Here is a 21,234-nt window from a genome sequence, read left to right on the forward strand (position 1 = left end):
CGTCATCCTTAGGTAGATGAATGCACAGTGCTTTGCTGGGACAATCAACCTGTCAGGGCCAGGCTTCCCAGCAACATTTTAAGAAATGGGAATATAAGGTATATGAAGGGACTGTGGGAAAGGACACAAAGGGATGAGGGAAGGCAGTGAAGGTGTGGCTTTGTTTCTTGCAAAGGTGACTAAGTGAAAAGATAAACTTTTGGGAAAGAGCAGGTCTCCTCATAGTTGTATGTGAGTGCCGTTGTTTTTCCAGGTGACTGAGTTTGGGCAAAAAATATAAACAGAGCAGGGAGGTGGAGTGGTTGAATATACAACTGCCAGACTTTCACCCATGTGCTGTCTGTCCCTAGATGATCCTAGATGTAGACTTTATTCTTAATATTCCTATTTTCAGATGGTCTAAGCTTTTACGCAAGACCCTGTGTATTAGGTGAAGATCCCAAAATGTACATAGGTAAAGCCATTATGAGTACATTCCTATCTTGGTATACTCCAGTGAGAATGTTGTCTCAGTAAATGATACCCCACACCGTATTAGGAACCCAGAAACCTTTCATTTTCTGTGGTGTTTTCAGCATGTTGTGCATAAGGTTAACATAAAAGGAAAGAACGGGACAGGCTTTCTAACAGCTTGATCCATCTTGATCCAAACAGCAGGAACCTTTTCCGGTGCCATGTGCTGCTACCTATCTTCCATTGTGCTTGTAAAAGAAAGCAGTTCCAGAAGCCCTGCATGAGAGCAGTTCAGCAGATTTCTGTGTGCCCTTTTCTTAGTATTTAGCTGCAAGTTTAGGGGTCTTACTTAGCGTTTAATGAATGGAGAAAAGGTTAGGAAAGCGTTCTCCAAATACTTATCTCCTGCTAGCCCTTGGTTGCCAGTTTTAACTGTAGCTGCTCTTGGAGTGAAATGTGAGGAGAACTTGCATGGAGGGTCTAGCAAAACCGTAGCTGTCTACTGTTGACTAAACTGCTACTGCCTAGTGGCTTGGTCATGTCCACCCAAGAGAATGCAGCTTCCTGAGTTTCGTCCTTGACTCATCCGCGTAATTCAGTCATATTACTGCTTTCCCATGGTCCCGCTGTTTTGGGGGTTACCAAAAGAAGTGTGAAATTGTACATTTTCCCTAATGCTTCCTTCCATTGAGTATCAGTGCATGTGGGCCTCATAATCACATGATTAATTTGTGAGCATTCTGACTTGATTTCTCTGAACCACATTTGTTTTTCCTGATGTCAGTGTCTTGGTATTCTCTGTTTAAAATTCAAATTGTGTGTCTACATTTCCCCAGGTTTCTTTCTCATTCTGTGTGTGAGTGTGTGTCTCTTCCTCTGACTCTGCCTATACTTTTATCACCTGATATCATTTATCCTTGCTGATGTACACTGAACATCTCTACAATGGTTTCAATATTTTCATCTCCTTGCTTTGCTATCTGCCACTCTGTTACCGTTTGTTCATTCATTCATATATAGTTTGGGTCTGAGTCTGTCTCCAAGTGAATTTGGCTGTTTTCTCCATTTCTGCATCAAATCTTTCTATCTCCTTTAACTGAGATTTTCTGTGAGTTATTTTTGTGAGACACAGAAATGCTTTACTATATGCATAACTAACCTTGTTACATATTTAGAAACAGGGATAGCTTGTGCACTCACTGAAGTTAACAAGGAACATAAATCCCACTTGGATCACATAAGAGAGGCTTTCGGAAAAGTCAGTAACAACTCTGCCCCCTAGTTCTGCCCCCTTTACCCCTTGCCCCCAGAAGAGAATGAATGCTTTGAAGGGATGTGTCAGGTCGTTTTCAAGGTGGGGGCAATCTTAGGTTTACTTGTAAGGTTTGCTTGTAAGTGTTCTGTAAACACAGTGCAGTGGTGAATGGAGTTGATGGTCACAGCCCCTCCAGTTTTTAACTGGATTATTCCTTTAATAAACTTAATCTATGCACAATTTCTTCATGATTTGTTTGTTCTAAGCTATTTATGTATGGGTTTGTCATTGCATGAGAAGGTGTCAAAAAATCTCTATTCTCGTTGACCTCCTGCAGAGAAGTGAGAGGGGGACATACACTAAACAGGGCATTCAGAAAAGGCAAGTAACAGTGTGAGCCTATTTTGCCTGCAGGGTCTGGGTGTTGAAGAAATGTGAGGGCTTCAGGAAGAGATAATTTGGTCTAAAGGCTTCTAAGCCAAAGAACATTCTATCTGACCTATCATGACTTCTCAAGAATTTTGGGAGTTTGGGCAATTAGTCTTCGAAATGTTTTTTTTCTGCCCTTTTCTCTATAGCCTCTCTTCTGGGACTGTCATTCTGGGGATCGACTGTCCCTCAAAACTCACTGGGGCTTGACCTCCATTGTAACAGTGCTAAGAGGGTGGGAAGTACTATTATAATATTTGCAAGATAGGGCCTTTGAGGAGGGATTGGATTGTGAGTACTATGCCCTTGTCCATGAAGTAATGAGTTATCATGGGTGTGGTTCTGACAGCTTTAGAAGGAAAGCAAGTGAGCAGGTTAGCTCTCTTGCTCACCCATTCTCTCCCTGCATTGCTGGGGAGTCGACACCAAGAAGAAGGCCCTCACCGGATGTGTTTCCTGGACCTTGGACTTCCCAGCCTCCAGAACTGTAAGAAACATGTTTTGTTTCTTTATAAATCACTCAGTTTCAGGTTTTCTGTTATCGGCAACAGAAGTGGATTAATACAATTGGCTTGCTTTATGGGGATCACACAGTCTCCTAGGCTGTGTTTAATTTTTTCTTTCTTCTCTCTTTCTGCTCGTCATACAGGATCATTTCAAGTGAACTAACTAAGTTTTCTGAATTTTCTTCTGCATGCTCAAACCTTCATTTGAAACCTCTAGTGAAGCTGTCAATTCACATGTTATGGTTTTCGAGCTGTTGATTTCTATCTCTTTATTGAGAATCTCTATTTGGTTAGACATTGTTCCCTTGGTTTCTTTTATTTCTTTGTGCATCATTCCCTTTACCTCATGGACATATGTATGACATTTGTTTTGGGTGATTTAAAGACTGTCTTATAAGTTCATTGGCTGGGATTCCCCACCCACCATTTTTAAAATTATCATCATCATCATCATCATTACTATTTTCCTGTGAATGGGAAGTGCTTTCATGTTTCTTTGCATGCTTTGAAAAGTTTTCCCGTTTGTTAGGTTTTTGTTTTGTTTTGTTTTTGAAAACTGGAATTTATGATTATTGTAATGTAGTAATTTTGGAGAACATGTTATTCTCCCTTACCATGGTTTATTTCTGATCATTATAGTCGATTTTTTAAACTTACTTTTCAAAACTGTTTTGAGTAGACCATATTTGTCGTGTGCAATCACTGATGTCTCTGTTCCATTAAGCAGTAATTTGGGAGACATTTCGGTGTTGTGATGTATACAGTAAATCACTGATGAACTATGTTATTTTCTCTAGGCTAAAGATGCTTTCAAAGGCATTTCTATATAGTTCTCCAAGGAAGAATGGGCAGAGATGGGAGAATTGAAGAAAATTTGCTATAGGAATGTGAAAAAGAACTATAATGAACTGATTAATATAGGTTACTGCAAGTGCTGGCTGCAGACCAGCCTGGGAAATACAAAACAGGTCTTCTGTCCCTGTATTATTTTGGCTCTCTCTTGGTGGCTGCATCTGCCCACAGTTTCCTTCTGTATGGAGACAAATCTGGAGGGGATATTTTCTTCTTTTTGTTTGTCAGTGCATGGCTGAGTGTCGGCACTAGTCATGCAGAACTCACATCTTGACCTTGTTCAAGACTCTCCCAGCCCATGCTGAGCCACACTGGCTTTGTGGTGCTTTCCATTGCCACCACCCTTTGTTCCTCCTCCCACCTCTTCCCTTTTAGGACAAAGATTTGGCTTCTTTCTAGGTCTCAGAGCCCCTCAAACAGCTTTCATGTGTCACTGGAGGCAGGCCAAACTCCATGTGGATGACACTGAGGATTCCAATGAAGAATGGATACCTAGGCAGAAAGATGATGGGCCAGGAGGAATTAGAAGTGACCTCCTGAAACCAGCCTGGGTTGATGTCTCGGCTTTATCTTAGGAGTTAACAAAGGAGACCATGTTCTCTCAAAAACAAATGTTCAACAAACAAGCAAGATGCGAAACAGTATATACAGTAAGAGGCTGTTCATATAAAGGTTTTAAACGTGTAAAATAACTACATATTTTATTTACAGATACAGTAATAAGTGCTAAAAGTATAAAAACCTGAATGTGAGTAAGAAATACCAAACTCAGAAATTATCATCACAAGAGAAGGAGGAAGGGCTGGCAGGTGGCTTCACTATGTCATAGTTAGCTTTTTTGTTTGTTTTATTTTTATTTTTACTTTTGAATTTTGAAATAAAAAGTAGAAATAAAAACATCTCAAGCAGCTGTGGCAGAATGTTGAAATGGGACTGCATGGTGGTGGATTTATGTTTTCCAGCATTATTCTCTGTACTTTTCTATATGTTTAAAGTTTACCATTCTTTAAAGTCATAAAAAAAAGACTGGTTTTGCTAAACATTGTTAATTAATTAGTGGGCAATTTAACTAAACCTTAATTGAACTGTAAATCCACCAAAGAGCTTTCTAACCCTAATCTCATAATAGTGCAGTCATTGGATCAAGTGTCTTAGAAGAAGAAATGACGAACCCCACGGTTTGTCACACATCATTATCTGGATTCAGTTAAATCCCCACCTTAGTCAATTTATTGTTTCTTATTGTGGTAAGAAATCACATAACATAAACTCACCCTCCTAATAGTTTTTGAGTGTTTGATATTATTAGCTATATACACACTAATGTGCAAGAAACTGCTAGAACTTTTCCATCTTGCATGACTATAAAACTATACCCATTGAACAACAACACCCCATTTCCTCCTGCCCCAGGTCTTGGCAACAATTCTACTTTGTTTCTATGAATTTGAATACTTTAGACACCTCATATAATGAACCATGCCATATTTGGCTTATTGTGACTGGCTTCTTTAACTTAGTAAAATGTCTTCAGGATTTATCCATGTGGCAGCATATCGCAGGATTTCTTTATTTTTAATGGCTAAATAATATTCCATTGTATTTCTATACCACATTTTCCTTATCCATTCATTTTCTAGTAGATATTTAGATTACTTCCACCTCTTGGGGGGAATCTCTCTCTTCCTCTTCTTATAAAAAGCACTAATCCCATCATGAGGACCCCACCCTCATGAACTCATCTAGCCCTAGTTACTTCCCGAAAGCTCCAGCTCCAAATATTATCACACCAGGAAGTAGGGTTTCAAAATATGAATTTTGGAGGAAAAAAACCCAGTTATAGCACCCACTCTTTTAACTGAGTTTTTTTCTTGTTGAGCTGTAGGAATTCTTTATATATTCTAGGTATTAACCCCTCATCAGATAAATATTTTCTTCCATTCTGTAGGTTGCCTTTTCACTCCTTGATTGTTTCCTTTGGTGCTCAGAAGTTTTTAAGTTTTACATAGTTCTCTTTGTCTATTTTTGCTTTTGTCACTTATGCTTTGGTGTCATTTCCAAGAAATTGTGGCCAAATTCAATTTCTTGAAGCTTTCCCCATGTCTCCTTCTTGAAGTTTTATACTTTTGGGTGTTACATGAAGGCCTTTAATCTATTTTGATGTAATTTTTGTATGTAGTGTAACATAGGGTCAATCTTCATTTTTTTGCATATGGCGATCGAGTTTTCCCAATACCATCTCTTGAAGAGACTGTCCTTTCCTCCATTGTGTGGTTTTGTTCAGCGTTTTTTCATGAAAGTCAAGCCAATATATTTTTCTAAAAAAATAAATGTAATAGAAACCTTGTCAACACAAGATGAAGCAGAGATGAGGTTTTGTTTTGTTTTGCTTGTTTTTGGGTGGGTGACCAGTTACTTCAGTTGGTTAGAGTGTGGTGTTAACACCAAGATCCAGAGCTCTATTTTTTTTTTTTTACACTTTTTTTTTTCTTTTTTTTTCTTTCTTTTTTTTTTAAATTTTATTTTGTCGATATACAGTGTAGCTGATTATTGCTCCCCATCACGAAAACCTCCCTCCCTTCTCCCTCCCCCCTTCCCCCCCAACAATGTCCTTTCTGTTTGCTTGTCGTATCAACTTCAAATAATTGTGGTTGTTATATCTTCTTCCCCCCCCCCGGTTTGTGTGTGTGTGTGTGTGTGTGTGTGTGTGTGTGTGTGTGAAATTATATATGAATTTTTAGCTCCCTCCAATAAGTGAGAACATGTGGTATTTCTCTTTCTGTGCCTGACTTGTTTCACTTAATATAATTCTCTCAAGGTCCATCCATGTTGTTGCAAATGGCAGTATATCATTCGTTTTTATAGCTCAGTAGTATTCCATTGTGTAGATGTACCACATTTTCCGTATCCACTCATCTGATGATGGGCATTTGGGCTGGTTCCAACTCTTGGCTATTGTAAAGAGTGCTGCGATGAACATTGGGGAACAGGTATACCTTCGACTTGATGATTTCCATTACTCTGGGTATATTCCCAACAGTGGGATGGCTGGGTCGTATGGTAGATCTATTTGCAATTGTTTAAGGAACCTCCATACCAAACAACTTTACAAGAAGAAAACAAGCAACCCAATTAAAAAATGGGCAAAAGAGCTAAGTAGGCATTTCTGTAAGGAAGATATACAAATGGCCAACAGACATATGAAAAAATGCTCAACATCACTCAGCATCCGGGAAATGCAAATCAAAACCACATTGAGATACCATCTAACCCCAGTTAGGATGGCTAAAATCCAAAAGACTATGAACGATAAATGCTGGCAAGGCTGCGGAGAAAAAGGAACTCTCATACATTGTTGGTGGGACTGCAAAATGGTGCAGCCTCTATGGAAAATGGTACAGAGCTCTATTTTTAAAAAACATTTTTAGAAAATTAGCAGTGCCTCCAATAGAAGCAAAGGTCTTCATGGTACTTCAGAAACCATTTTCAAATCACCCTTGGATAATACTTGGAATTGTCACTCTCTAGTTCAGAATTCTCTGTCCCTAGGGAGAATCTTCTGAGCTTGGAAATATTTACCAATCAAAACACTGATTTCTCATCACCTTTTAGTCAAACCTCCTTGGATGGTCTTCAGAGTGGAACAAAGTAAACACAAGAAGGTGAGTACCTGAAAAATCCTATTGACACGACAGTCTTCCTCATGTAAGATCCAAACACAGGTAAGAGAAGGAGAATGCAGAGTATCGTAGGACTGCTTCCTTCCTTTTCTGATCTCTTTAGCACAAGGTCGGACATCATCATTTTAAGAGTTAATAAGAAGAGCAGTGATAATCACTACTGCTTGTTTTATTTTTGCAATATTTCAGACTTTATTTTAAGCATTGTAAGTGAATAAACTCACTCAAACCTTACAACAACCCTATGAAGTTGGTACTGTAAGCATAACCATTTTGTGGATGAGAAAACTGAAGTTCAGAAATGTTAGATTATGCCTGACATCACAGTCAGTAGTGGTTCAGTCTAATCTAATACTCCTTCCTTCCCTAAGTACTTAAGAGCTGATTAAAACTTTCTTCTTTTGTAAAGTTCATGCTGCCTTACTCATACACCTTTACATTATTCATCTGACTGATTATTTCAACCTGATTCTTCTCTGCTGTGCTAAGTGAGAGATACGCTAAGACAGTCTGAGGGGAGCTTGCAATATACAGTCAATTTACATTGTGCCTGGTCCCAGATGAAGACGGAGATAGTTCCTACTCTCTCATAAGGGACCCATTCGGATATGAGAAGACTGCTCCTAGCCCTGAGAAGTTTGAGATTTGATTGAGAAACATCAGATAGGAGAATGACTTAGCACTTCATGTATATTACACTATTCAGTAGAAATGTATCCTGGTACTGATTTTAAATGCTCATCCCTGTAGGGAGAAGTTAACTGCTCCTTCCTCTGGGCCCGAACTAGGCAAATCTCATGCTGTTTGTAATCATTTGTATAGCCTGCCACCTCTGCATTACGAGCTCTTTGAGAGCGTGGTCCATACCTGATTATTCTCAGGATTCCCAGGCCCAACTCAGAGCCCCTGATGACCCCCTCAGTGTTTTCTGAATAATTCCAAATTTTTCAAATAAAAAATAGAGGTAACAGGGTCAGAGAATGCTGAAGATAATATCTTTGAATTAGATTTTGACTGTAGAGATGGTTGAGGAGGAAAATTGATGTCAGGACTATAAGAGAAATTATTAATCTCATATTTGTACTGTATTGGATGACACAAAACACTTTGGTGAACGTTATTACATTTCATGTTCAAAGTACCATTAAGAATTAGCATGTATGCCAATTTACAGATTGGGAAACTGAATAGAATTGGCTGATAGTACACCCTTACCTAGGCAGAATTGGTACAGGAACTAGTTAGTTCAATTTCAAAGTTAAATATTCCTTCCAAGATATGGCAGTTTGCAACTCTTAGCATCACTTTCTTAGTTGTCTAGATAACCTTTATGCCAACTGTTTCTTCTCTTCCCAACCTCACTGTTCATTCTCCAGATGTGTTTTGTACCCTCTGTGCTTTTCTACATTTCTCCTTCTGTCAAATGTCTACTAGTTCATAAAAGATCCCCTCTTTTTCCCTATAATCCCCTACCTCCTTCTTTCACAGACCTTGTTGAGTCTCCAGGTAGTCTTCCAGATTATTCTCCCTCCCTCGCTCTCATGTATATATAGAAAGTTGAAGGAAAAGAGCCTTAAGACTGTCCTGCCCACACAGGACTTTCCCTTTCTCTCTGGTATTCTGTCACTCCAAGTTTGTCCAGGGATTGTTGAACCACTAACTAAAGTCATGCATGTGAAAACAGGTTGCAAGCCCTAAGGAACTAAAGAAATATATGTTGTCTTTTAATATGTGATTCTCACATTAAAGGGAATGGCCAGGTCACTGTTAAATAATGAATCTAGTTTGAAGAAATTGTCAGGAACAACAGATTTACTGAACACAAGGGACTCAGAGAAGGCCCAGAAACGAGTCTCCCTTCCTGCAGAAGCAAGTACCTCCGGACAGCGTTCTAGAGAAAAATTGGGTAAGAGAAAATAATTTGGGGACTTTAGTCCCTCTAGGTCCTTTAGAAAGGTTGATGAGTATGTTCTAGATATGTGGTGTAGACTTTCGACAGGCCTGTGCTTAAGCTAGACTAAGCTGAGACCAGAAGTTAGATGCTGTATTGAATAACATGTAAGAACAAACACTAACTCTGAAGTCACACACTTGTTATAATCCACGTAGAATCATTTGGACCTTGGGAAAACATTATAAATTCTCTGAGCTCATTAATGCTAATCTGTAAAATGAAGATAAAGACAAATGGCTCATATATTGTTTAAAAGCACTAAAATAAATATACATTCAAGGTGTCCAATAAATCCATCTGTGATAATAGAGACCACATTTTCTTACTGTATATCCCTGCCCTTGTTCAATGCCTAATATGTAATGCACCTTCAACAAATATTTTATGGATAAATAAGTGCATGAATTAACTGTTTTGTGAGTAGAAAGTTTGAGAAGGTAAATCTGATCCTGGGAATCCAGAAACTAAAATTGAATTATGCATCTGTAGTCAGTGTGGGTGTAGAGTCTTAGTCTCTCTGAAATAATAGTTAAGAGGTAGTGAAGGGGTGGGGAGCCAGAGTATGTAGAAGGATAGACAATAATTTGATGGTAGGAGATTTCACATTTTCTGACGATATAGGGACAAACACTCCAGACTCTTAACTTCACTCACCTACTCTTCTCCAATGTAGAACTCAAGAGAAAGGAGATTGAAATGAAGATGTATAGCCTGCGAGAAAGGGTCATGCATACAAAGAGGTCTGTGAGCCTCAGGATGATGAGTACTTATGTAAGTGACCCTTTTGGGCCACTCATGGAGAAGGCTATATCCCGGTAGAATAATTTTATCTTCTTGTTTGACCCCAAATCATTCCTTTACTCTGGTGGCTTGGAATACAGGATTGAGGCTAAATTATGTAACTGCTGGGCTCTTTCTGAAGCTCTTTATATCCAGGAACATGCACTATACTTTTCCTAATCCCTGCTGCTCTTGCCTTCAGATTGTGAGCAATGCCAGAACATCTTCATCGACAGCTGACTGGCTCATAGACCCCCTACATTTGTAAAGGACAGTGCAGTGGACAAGGGGCATTGCAACCACTCAGCCCTCACTTTGCCCCCTGGGCTGAGAATTGGGCCATCGGGCATCCCCGAGGCTGGGCTTGGAGTATGGAATGAGGCATCCGATCTGCTGTTGGGTCAGCACTTTGGCCCCTATGAGGGCAAGATCACAGAAGATGAAGGGGCAGCCAACAGCAGATACTCCTGAATGGTGAGAAGGGCCTACCTTAACCCCGTCTTCTGGCTTCCTATATCTCTTCTGTGCCTTTGGTGGGACATCACCTTCTACATGCTAGAACATGGATAGTGGCAACATGGTTAGCTCTGTGTACTTAGTGGTCTTTGCATGAACCTGCAACTCCTATTTAAAGGTCAGGGTGAGCGGGAGAAAAGTGGCACAGAGACAAAAAAAGTGCATTCTCCCTGTGGGGCCTCAGCTCTGACTGGACAAATCAACTCAGATGTGTAGATGATGCTGAGGAGTACACAGCATGTGTCACCATTGGTGGCTGAACCCATGCAGGCTCAAATGCATGGATGACAGTAGAATAAGATAATTCTGATGATTACCTGCCCATCAAACCCCAAAATGACTAACTTATTTTTCTGAGACTCAGATCACCAAGGGGAGAAACTGCTATGAGTATGTGGATGGAAAGGACAAATCTCGGGCCAACTGGATGAGGTAAGGCCAATAGGTTTCGGGTTCCAGCAGGGACACTCATCTCTCTCAAGCTCGGCTTCTTTCCTCCTCAGCATGCCTCCCTCGATGGTTTTTACAATCTCTGCTCCCCTTACAATGTTTTTCATATTATGAAAATCTAGGAAAAAAGAGATAAAATATAAATATTACCATTTTTTAATGCAAAAACTAAATCTCTATGATAGACAAAATTGGGGCACCAGGATAAAGGCTGAGGAGCCTAGATTCATTGGGGATGCTGGATTCGCACTTTAATTTACCTAATCAGCATTTATTAAGCACTTGCTTTATTCTAGTTTCGAAAATGGAGTACATCACATGAACAGATCACACAACCCATGCCCTCGTGGAGGACTATTGCGGGCAGATGTGAAACATTTGATTATAGGAGAAGTACACAAGGCCAAGACAACCTAAAACAAGGGACCTTTAATCTGTGAGGGCAGGAAATCTTGGAAGCTTCAGTGAAATTAAAACCTGAAGCCTGAGAAGTGAGCTGCAGGGTGGTCACCGGCCTCTGTGCTGCATGGACCAGCCCCTTTCCATGAGGGGCTCTCATTTTATTAGAAGATAAGAATATGGACATGATGTTATTATTCTGTATTATCATGCTAGGACAAAGGGACCTCTAAGTTTCTATGGGAACCCAGGGAGGCAGGTGAATGGCACCTAGGTAAACTATGGGAGATTAGAGAAAGGTCTCTTAAAAGAAGATAGACTTGGACTGAGTAAAGAATGATGTGTGCTAATCCAGAAGTGGAGTACATGATTGATCAAACACCAAATTCTTTGCTATCAGCAGAAATCGATTCAGAGTTTAGAGAAGTGAGAAGTCAGTGTTTTATGGCCAATCAAGGTGGAAGTAAGTCTGGAATTGGGCTTTGAAGAATGGTTAAGTAGGCAAGGGGGAAAAGCATTCCAGGCAGGATGAGCACCATATGCAGGACTTGGAGAAAGAGGCTTAGGTATGAACAGCAGGTTCCTGGAGGAGGGTAACGGCATGGGCAGCCACAGCATGGGGGCCTTGACCATCTGGTGACAAGTCCAACACGGCCCTGGCAGGTAGTGGAGACTCACTGCCTGTTATTTTCTGTCCCTTTGTCTGCCTCAACCCCAGGTATGTGAACTGTGCCCGGGATGATGAGGAGCAGAACCTGGTAGCCTTTCAATACCACGGGCAGACCTTCTATCGAACTTGCCAGGTCATCAGGCCGGGCTGTGAACTGCTGGTCTGGTACGGGGATGAATATGGCCAGGAGCTGGGTATCAAGCGGGACAGCAAGTGGAAGAAAGAGCTCACAGCAGGGAGAGGTGGGCACCACTATTATTCTTTAAATAGGACAGAAGAGAAAGAATTCTCCTTGGAAATTTTCAGGGTACAACTCTTAAGTAGAGTAAAATGCAGTCTAAAGTTGGAAAAATTTCAAATCAGGTGCTTCTGAAATTAAGGATTCATTTCATTTGCCTTTGACTCTTAGGGACAATTTATATTTTGAAATTTTTGTTCTGATTTTATTTTTTTAACTTCTTTATATGAAAAATATATAACAACATATAGTCCTGACGGGCTTAGAGACAAAGAACAAGTCTCAAGCACCTACCAGCTCTTTCATCAAGGCAGTTTCTTCTGGCTCTTTTAATTGTTTCTTAATTTCTTCCATATTTCTAAATAACATGCATATGTTGTTTTTCATTCATTCATTATTTCAATTAGTTGTCACGTGAATTCCTACTCTGTGCCAGACAATGTTCCAGGAACAGGAAATACACACAGAACAGGATGATCAGAATATGTGCTCTTGAGCAGCTGGCACGTGAATTAAGGAAACACGCAGACACGCACAGGCATGCGCATATCAGACAGTGATTTGTGCTTTCAAAAAAACTAATCCAGAAAAGAGCCTAGAGATCATCATGAGGGGAGGGAGGGTGTGACAGGGGACGGTCAGGGAAGGTTCCTCTCAGGACATAACATTTGAGAGGTGCAGAGTTGTGGGCAAAGGACTCCAGACAGAGGGAGCAGCTCGTGCAACAGCCCTGAGGCAGGAGAGAGTGAGGGTGTTTGAGGAATGGCTGAGACCACCCAGGTGAAGGAAGCAGAGAAGGGAGCAGAGGTCAGAGAGATACACAGAAGCCTGGACATGTAGTGCCCATGATTCCTGCCCAGAAACTGGGGATTTTCCTAAGATGGAAACAATTGTGGAGTTTTGGTTAATTTTCAGAAAATAAACTGCAGTGGGTAATCCCATCAGAGGCCACTTTAGACTCCAGGTAAGAGAGGATGGTGGGTTGGATAAAGGTGGGAGTCAGGAGGTAAGAAGTCTGATTAGGGATATAATTAAAACAGAACTTTCTATTAAATTTGAAATGGCCTAAGACTGAATGAAATAACTCAAGTAGGAATATTTGGCGTGACACCCAAGGAAGGACATATTTTCATTTTATGTTTTGTGGACACAGAGAGAAGCAATTCACAATCTAGTTTAGGCAGCAGGAACCAGAGTCCTTTACTCAAGGGGGCCTGGACCACTCTGAATCCCACTTCCTGATGGAGAACCAGGTACACAAGAGTCCTCAATTAAATGTCTTTGACTGGGGAAACTCAAATTCAGTGCTCTTTAACCACTACTCTACACTGCCTTCTACATTTGTGCATCTCCAGATGAAGTGGAAAGTGGCAGGCAGCTGGCGGGTACAAGCGGCAAGAGGAAGCAAGAGAGAGAGATGGGGTAGGTGGTAGGGTCTTTTAAACAACCAGCTCTCGTGGAAACTAATAGAGTGAGAACTCACTCACTACTGCCACCTTCCAGGGAGAACATTAATTCATTCATGAGGGATCTGCCCCCCATGACTCAAATAGCTCCCAACACTGCCATATTGGGGATCAGATTTTCACATGAGGTTTGAGGGGACAACACATCCAAACTCTATCACCATCTACGTAATCCAGAGTTATTATTTCTCAGTAGAATAAAATAGCTGCAGATGCTCTATCAGGAAAAGTACCCAGAGATCAGGGGGAGAAGAGGATATGATATGACCCAGAAGATACTTGTAGTGTGTGGGGGAAAGTCACTGCAGTTCCTTCTGTATAAAGACTGAAGCTGCCTCTGATGCTACTGAAGGTCCCTGGTTTGGCTGACACATAGACAAGGCCCTTGACGTAGGCTTTCTGGATTTCTGAGGAAGATGTAGAGAACAAAAATGGAATGGAAAAAGACTGTAAAGGAACACTCGGTGGGAGACAGCAGGCGTTACCACATGAGGAATGATTAGGGGAGCAGGCCTTACCATACAACAAAGCAGATGGCCCAGACAGTGTTGTCTACACCTCCCCTGACCAAAAACTTCCTCTTTCAGCAGAACAAAAGCCAGAGATCCACCCATGTTCTTCAAGCCCTCTGGCCTTCTCCAGTCAGAAATTCCTCAGGCAACATGTGGAACACAATCACTCCTCTCAGACCTTCCCAGGGACATCTGCAAGAGAACATCTCCCGCCAGGGAATCTCTATCCAGTTGGTCAGAATCAGGAGCAGCAACGTTCTGATCCACACAGCTGGAATGACAAGGCTGAAGGTCAAGAGGTCAAAGAAGGGTCCAACCCCTTATATAAAAGGACAAAGCAGAGGAGAATTTCAAACACATTTTCCAGTCCACCCAAAGGACTAATGGGGAGTTCTAGGGAAGGTGAGATGGAAGAAGAGTCCAGAACAGGCCAGAAAGTGAGTCCAGAGGACACAGGCAAATTATTTGTGGAGGTGGGAATCTCAAGAATTGCAAAAGTCAAGTGTGGAGAGTGCGGGAGAGGCTTCAGTAACAAGTCAGGCCTCATCCGACACCAGAGGACACACACAGGGGAGAAGCCCCAGGAGTAAAACCACATCTCGGGCCGACCCTGTGGCGCACTCGGGAGAGTGTGGCGCTGGGGCCGCAGCAGCGCTCCCGCTGCATGTTCGGATCCTATATAGGGATGGCCGGTGCGCTCACTGGCTGAGCGCGATGCAGCCGGTCACAAAACAGACAGACACACACACACAAAAACCCACATCTCAACAGAGAGTGATGTGGCCACCACACACCTCCACACCCCAGCACTGAGGGGGCTTCAGAGAATGTCTTTTGACCTCTTGCCTTCCCCAGGAGTGTAGAAACAGATGTAAGCGATCAAACACACTCTCCACTTTCATGACCAGAGAAGAGGCAGAAAATGTGGGGGGCGGGGGTTCCTTAAGGGCTCAGGGGCTATGGACAGCTACAGATCCCCTCCATGTCACACACGGCTGCCTTCCATGTTCTTCTGGCCTCCTGTCCCAATAAACGTTGTTCCCACACAAACCTTCAGCACGGGCTGTGTACCTCATCCCCAGTTCCGAAGGCGAGAGAGTCCTGGAGGCCACAGAGAACTCAGACGCTCAGCCGGGTCTCACGGGAACCAAGTCCCACTTAAATCACCTCCTGGGCCCAAGGAGAGAACCAGGGGAGGAGATGGAGACAGAGATGGGCCGGGAGGGGGCCACCCCCACCAGAACCCCCTTGGCCTCTCCCGTTACCCCCATCTCTGTAGCCTCAGAGGCGAAAGCCAGGCAGCGACACGAGTGGGAACTCAAGAGACAAGGAAAAGGAGTCAGGAAACCAGTTCCCCAAGGCCCCAACCTCTTCTCTATGGGTCCAGTCATCAGGCCGGGTATCAGGTATCATAGCAGAGGGGGCAATTGCAGCCCCAGGATCTGGGGCACGTTTACAGAGCAGGGCTTCAGTGATGGGGTGGGCCCAAACCCTGTAATGACAGGGCCCTCCCCAGCTGTGGGCTCTTGGTCCCTCCTCCTCCAGGTCGTGGAAGCAGCGCGAGGTGGGCGGGGGGAGACCACTGGGCTCTGGGTCTGGGGCTGCCCGACATACAATTTGGGTATGCTCCTGGGTAGGTCCTGTCCCCCAGCCCCAAATGTTCCACCTGTAAAATGAAGTCTCTGGAATGGGGGAGAGGGAGGTGGGGCCTAGAGATGGGAAGGAGTCATGGGACAAGTCTGCCTGGGCGGGGACTCAGGAGGAGAATGCTCTAGGACATCGTAGATGGATGGAGTCATGGGAGTAACATTTTGGGGACTCCACTGTGACCTGTCTGAAGCTGGGGAGCACGGGAGGGGGTATAAAAGGCTGGTGTCCAGGGCCAGGGTTCCACAGAGAAGCTGGGGAGAGATGGGGATGGTGCCCCCCCTCTGCTCCTCCTCCTGCCCCTGTCCCCTCTTGGGAGTGAACCCTCACACAGAGAAGAAAACCAGGTCGCTGCACAGACTGTGTCTTCAGTGGGAGGCCGGCGGGCACTGGGGAGAAAGCTGCTGATCCTGTGCCAGGTGGGCTCCGAGCATCAAGGGCACTGACTGGCCTGGGGGCTGCATGTGATTCAAGGCCCTGTCCAGGCACAGCTCCAGGGGGCTAGGGGGGCAGCGCGCAGGCCCAGACTTGAAGACCTCTGCCCCTGAGGGCTGTGACTGACATAGAGCATTCAACGTGGGAGCCAATTTCTGATCAGATTCTGCTGTTGAGAGAGAGACAGAGAGGTGGTGAGTTCACAGAGAAAAAACAGGTGGACATGGAGTTGGCAAGTGCATCACAAGCAATGAAGTTGTGATGAAACCCAGAGTCGCAGAAACAGCATTTAAGTCCTCTAAGAGAAGTGCTAAAAGTCATCCCTGCAGAAGTGTCGTGGCTGTCCTGATATGCTGAGAATGCTGAGGAAGGAAAGCAAAGGTTGCTGAAACATCCACTTGCTGGTTCAGGGTTATAGGATTTAAACAACGTGCTGGAGACTGACTGCATTGGATACATCACAAGGTAATATGGGGAATTTTAAACAAGTGCTGGAGCAAGTTGGGATCCTAGAAAAATGCGACTGAGTAGAGGAAGCGCTTGCCTGGGCCCTTTCAAGGTAAGGAAGTGTTTGAGGTTACCTGAGAGCCAACCCTAACCACAACCATGATATCCAGCCCTAAACCTCGAAGCGTAATCCTAACACTAAGCCCTGCAATACTGGGCTCCCTGTCCCTGCAGTTCCCATCAACAGAACCCGCCCCCTGGGGTCTTGGGGTGGGGCTCGGGGCCACACAGCTCTGGAGCTGGAACCATTTCTCAAAACTCCTGTATCTTGCTTTCCAACAAGGAATCAAAACCCGGTCTACATTGCCTATTTCCTTTCAGAGAAGGGGCCTCCACATGGATCACAGGTAGCCCTGAACCCTATGATGACCACATAAGAATTTCACATCAACTTGCCAGAATGAAAAAGAAGCATCCCCAGAGCGCCTGAAGTGCAGCCAGGGATGGCAGTCACAGGACCATGCCGGGTGTCGGGACTGAGGTGTCTGAGTACCCACATTCCCCTGCGTGGATCTTGTCACCTCAATCTACCTATTGTCCAGTCTGACCCTCAGCAACGTACCCATGGTGCCCGGAGGTGGGCAAGAACCATCACACATCTCAGAATTCACCCCAGTGTCCCCCAGCTGATGACTTGCAGAGAGCTGACACTGAGCACATCTGCCTGACCTTGTCCTAAACTCCAGGTGTGTCAACCCACATGAACTCAGAAGCAGCCAGTGACATCGATAATATTGTGATAGATGGAAAAGAACAAGAGAGCAGAGTTTGATTGTGTGTATAATGAGAGATATACAGTGACAGATATAAGGTGAGATATTTATATAGTAAGATATTCATATAATGAGAGAATTATCCAGTGAGAGATACATAGTGATATATATACATTTGTACATAAGCACACTATTATAAAAATCTCCATTTCCTGGCAAATTACCCAAGAGCTCAGCCAATCTGTGGCAAAATTTAGTCACAGACCCTGGTGTATTAGCCCATTGTTGTGTTGCTATAACAGAAATACCTGAGACTGGGTAATTTATAAAGAACAGAGGTTTATTTGGCTCAGGATTCTGAGACAGCTGCATTAGGCGCGGGCCTCAGGCTGCTTCTACTCATGGCGGAAAGTGGCAGGCAGCTGGTGGGTACAAGCAGATCACATGGTGAGAAGCAAGAGAGAGAGAGAGACAGACAGACAGACAGACAGACTCTCTCTCTCTTCTTTTAAAGCCCTCAGAACCACACGCCTGACCACCATTATTAATCCATTCACCACTGCACGGTCCTACAATCCAATCACCTCTTCAAGGCTCCACCTTTCAATTACCGTAATAGGATTTCCCACCCTCTTAACAGTCACAGTGGGGGCCAAGTTTCTAAGACATAAAACTTGGGGGACACAATTCAAGCTGCAATGAGTTTTGGTGGGGCATGACTCAATCCGCTCCACCTGGCTTCTTGGCTCAAGCTCTGCTCAGGTAGCCCCTGTCCGGTGATGGCAGATCCCCTGGACTGCTGACGCCCTGCACGCTTGGCTTCCCACCTGCTGACAGGCTCCATCTGGCTCGCGGAGAGGGTGAAGGATGCAGTCAGAAGGGGGACACTCGGGAACCAGCTAAAGTAGGGGCAAACCTCCTGTCTGCCAGCTGCCCACTTCCTACACCTGCACCCCAGCTGTCACTCTGCAGGACCTATACCTGCACCCCAGCTGTCACTCTGCGGCACCTACACCTGCTCCTCAGCTGTCACTCTGCAGGACCTACACCTGCACCCCAGCTGTCACTCTGCGGCACCTACACCTGCACCCCAGCTGTCACTCTGCGGCACCTACACCTGCACCCCAGCTGTCACTCTGCGGCACCTACACCTGCTCCTCAGCTGTCACTCTGCAGGACCTACACCTGCACCCCATCCTCAGGCTGTCATTTGAGCCGAATGGTGGCGGATGGGACCGAGTGGAGCCGAGCGGTGTCGGGTGGGCCAGATGGAGCCGACTGAAGCCGAGCGGTTGCGGGTGGGACCGAGTGGAGCCAAGCGGTGGCGAGTGGTCCCGGGCGCGCGGCGGTGCCCGGGCGCTGGGAGGCTCACGGCGGCCGTCTCGCAGCCTCTGGCAGAGCCTGGTCCTGGGCGGCGCCCCGGTTGTCCCAGTCGCTCCTCGGCTCCCTCCCCGTCCTCATTCCTGCCCGGACCGCGCCTGGCGCACGTCCCCGGGGCTCACGCTGCGGTGCGGCTGCGGCCCGGGGTGCCGGTCTCCAGGCTTCGCCGCCCCACAGCTGTGTGGACCCGGCCCGCAGGGTCCAGAGACGGGCCGCACGCACCGCGACCCGGGGTCCGCCGCTCCGCCCGTGGGTCAGGAGGGCTCTCGAGGACACCTGCTCTCTGCCGTGTGGCCACCCGAGTGTGGATGGACACGACGCCCTCCCAGCCGCGCTACCTCTGGGACCATTAGTCCTACTCGCTGCTGCAGCCCGAGGGTCCCCTGACACTGGACAGCCCCGGGATGATCCCTCGCCAGGACGCCTTTCTGCTGCCTGCGCCATCCTGGGCTGGGGACTGACCTCCCTGGCCATGCCACTGACCCCTGCGAGCGCCCAGCCCCGGCGCCTCGCAAGCTGCGTGGCTTAAGGTTGGGCCCAACCCAAGTGGGGCCCATCTAAGCCCATCTCTCAGTGCACCCGTCAGCATCTCTCTCTAAGGAATAATCTTTATTGTGGTGAAACATTCGTAACATAGAACTGACCATCGTGACCATCTAAGTGTCCAGGTCAGGGGTATTGAGCACGGTCACACTGCTGTGCAAACATCACCACTGTCCCTCTCCAGAACTCTCTCATCTCCCAGACTGAGACTCTGCACCCACTAAACACCAACTCCCGCAGTGCTGGGCTGGCGGCAGCCAGTGGAAATCTGCCCCATGGGAATCTGACCACCCTGGATCCCAGTCTCTCCGCAGCTGGACTTGTGGTGAGGCTGTCGCACGGAAAAGCAACCAGAACGCCCAACTGAGAATTTTAAAAGGGGGTCTTTACCGGCAACTGTCTCTCCAGATATTCTTGCTATATTAGAATCTGTGGCTGAAAGCTGGCTCACTCCTGTAGATTGGAGCACCCTTGTCAGAGCCACACTCTCGGGGGGTGATCCCTTACTCAGGACGTCCGAATTTTTTGAAAACTGCAAAGACATTGCTAGAAAAAACCCTCAGGCTGATAAAGATTGGGGTCTTGATATGTTGACCGGCTCCGGTGACTATTCTAGTATTGAGGAACAAAAAAACTATGACCCAGGTCTATTTTCCCAACTTCAAACAGACGCTTTAAAGGCTTGGAGAAGGTCAGGTAAAGGGCATAAAGAAATATCATGATTTGTAAAACTGAATATGCTAATAATAAAATTTTTTTTTAAAAAAGATGTACTTTTTACTGGATAATTTTACTTCTAAAAATCTTTCTCGCACGTTTCCTCTGTTTCAGATTGGTCTTCCCTCTAATGAACACAAATTCAATATATTATATATTCTTCCATAACATAAGTTCCAAGGACTGGAGGGTGGCTTCTAGTAAACTGGCAGACGATTTCTGTAAGGGATGAAAGACTTCACTATTGGGTTGGTAGCAAGAATTTCTCTTTCATTTAAAGAGCTTATAAACTGTTAGCAAGAGGAAAACTTGACTGAAGACCATTTATGGATATTTTAAAGAGTTGTTAATTGGGGTAGTTTATTTTTTTCTTTAAATATAAAAATCATCATAGTTATAGAAGTGACCTGGAGAAGATTCACTTCTAATTTGAAATCTGAAAAATGGTGGCGGTGAAGGACATTGGAACCATATTGAGATGGTTAAGAGCCTTTACTTGAAATTAGACACATCTGGTATTCACTGAGGATTTCTTTTTTGGATGTGGTTAATGCAGGAACCCTGAAGTTTTTGAAAAAACAGATTGTGCAGTGTCCCATCTTACTGAAAGTCATCAGGAGAGGAATTTGCGAGGTGAATTGTTCGTTCCGCAAAATCACAAGTGCTTTGCGGTTGGATTTACCAAAACCAAGTTGTAAATGAAAGACCATAATAGCAACAACAAGCATTTATTGATTATCTACTGTTTGCTAAGTGCTTTGTCTGCCCTATCTTTTTTATTGCTAATTTCTAAATTGGGAAGGGTGGAAAAGCTAAAAACAGTGTCTTACAATGACTTAGTGCTGTCCTCTGTGCTTAGCACCCAAATGGCTTAAGGAAGCAGCCTGGCTGATGTGTTTATGGAGATAGGAATTGATTTTGAGCAAGAAATTCCAGAAGCAGGGCTTCAGGTAAGCTGGAGGGCTTGGCAAAGGAAGGCATGAGGCAATGTTTCCATTAGGGATGATTGGAAAAGAAAGAGGCTGGAAAGGAAATATCCATGGGCTGTTCGGTTGCCAAGAAGAACATGACTCACCAATGAGAGATTTGTTATCTGAGCCTCTAAGTCCCTTCTTGAAAAGTGATACTTTTC

General features: G+C 44.5%; 1 pseudogene; it reads left to right on the forward strand.

The window, feature by feature from the left end:
• Positions 1-1,786: 1,786 nt before the first annotated feature.
• LOC134368666 (histone-lysine N-methyltransferase PRDM9-like) lies at positions 1,787-19,371 on the forward strand (annotated as a pseudogene).
• The last annotated feature ends 1,863 nt before the right edge of the window (positions 19,372-21,234 follow it).

Source organism: Cynocephalus volans, chromosome X, assembly GCF_027409185.1.
Source record: "Cynocephalus volans isolate mCynVol1 chromosome X, mCynVol1.pri, whole genome shotgun sequence".
NCBI classification, from domain to species: domain Eukaryota; kingdom Metazoa; phylum Chordata; class Mammalia; order Dermoptera; family Cynocephalidae; genus Cynocephalus; species Cynocephalus volans.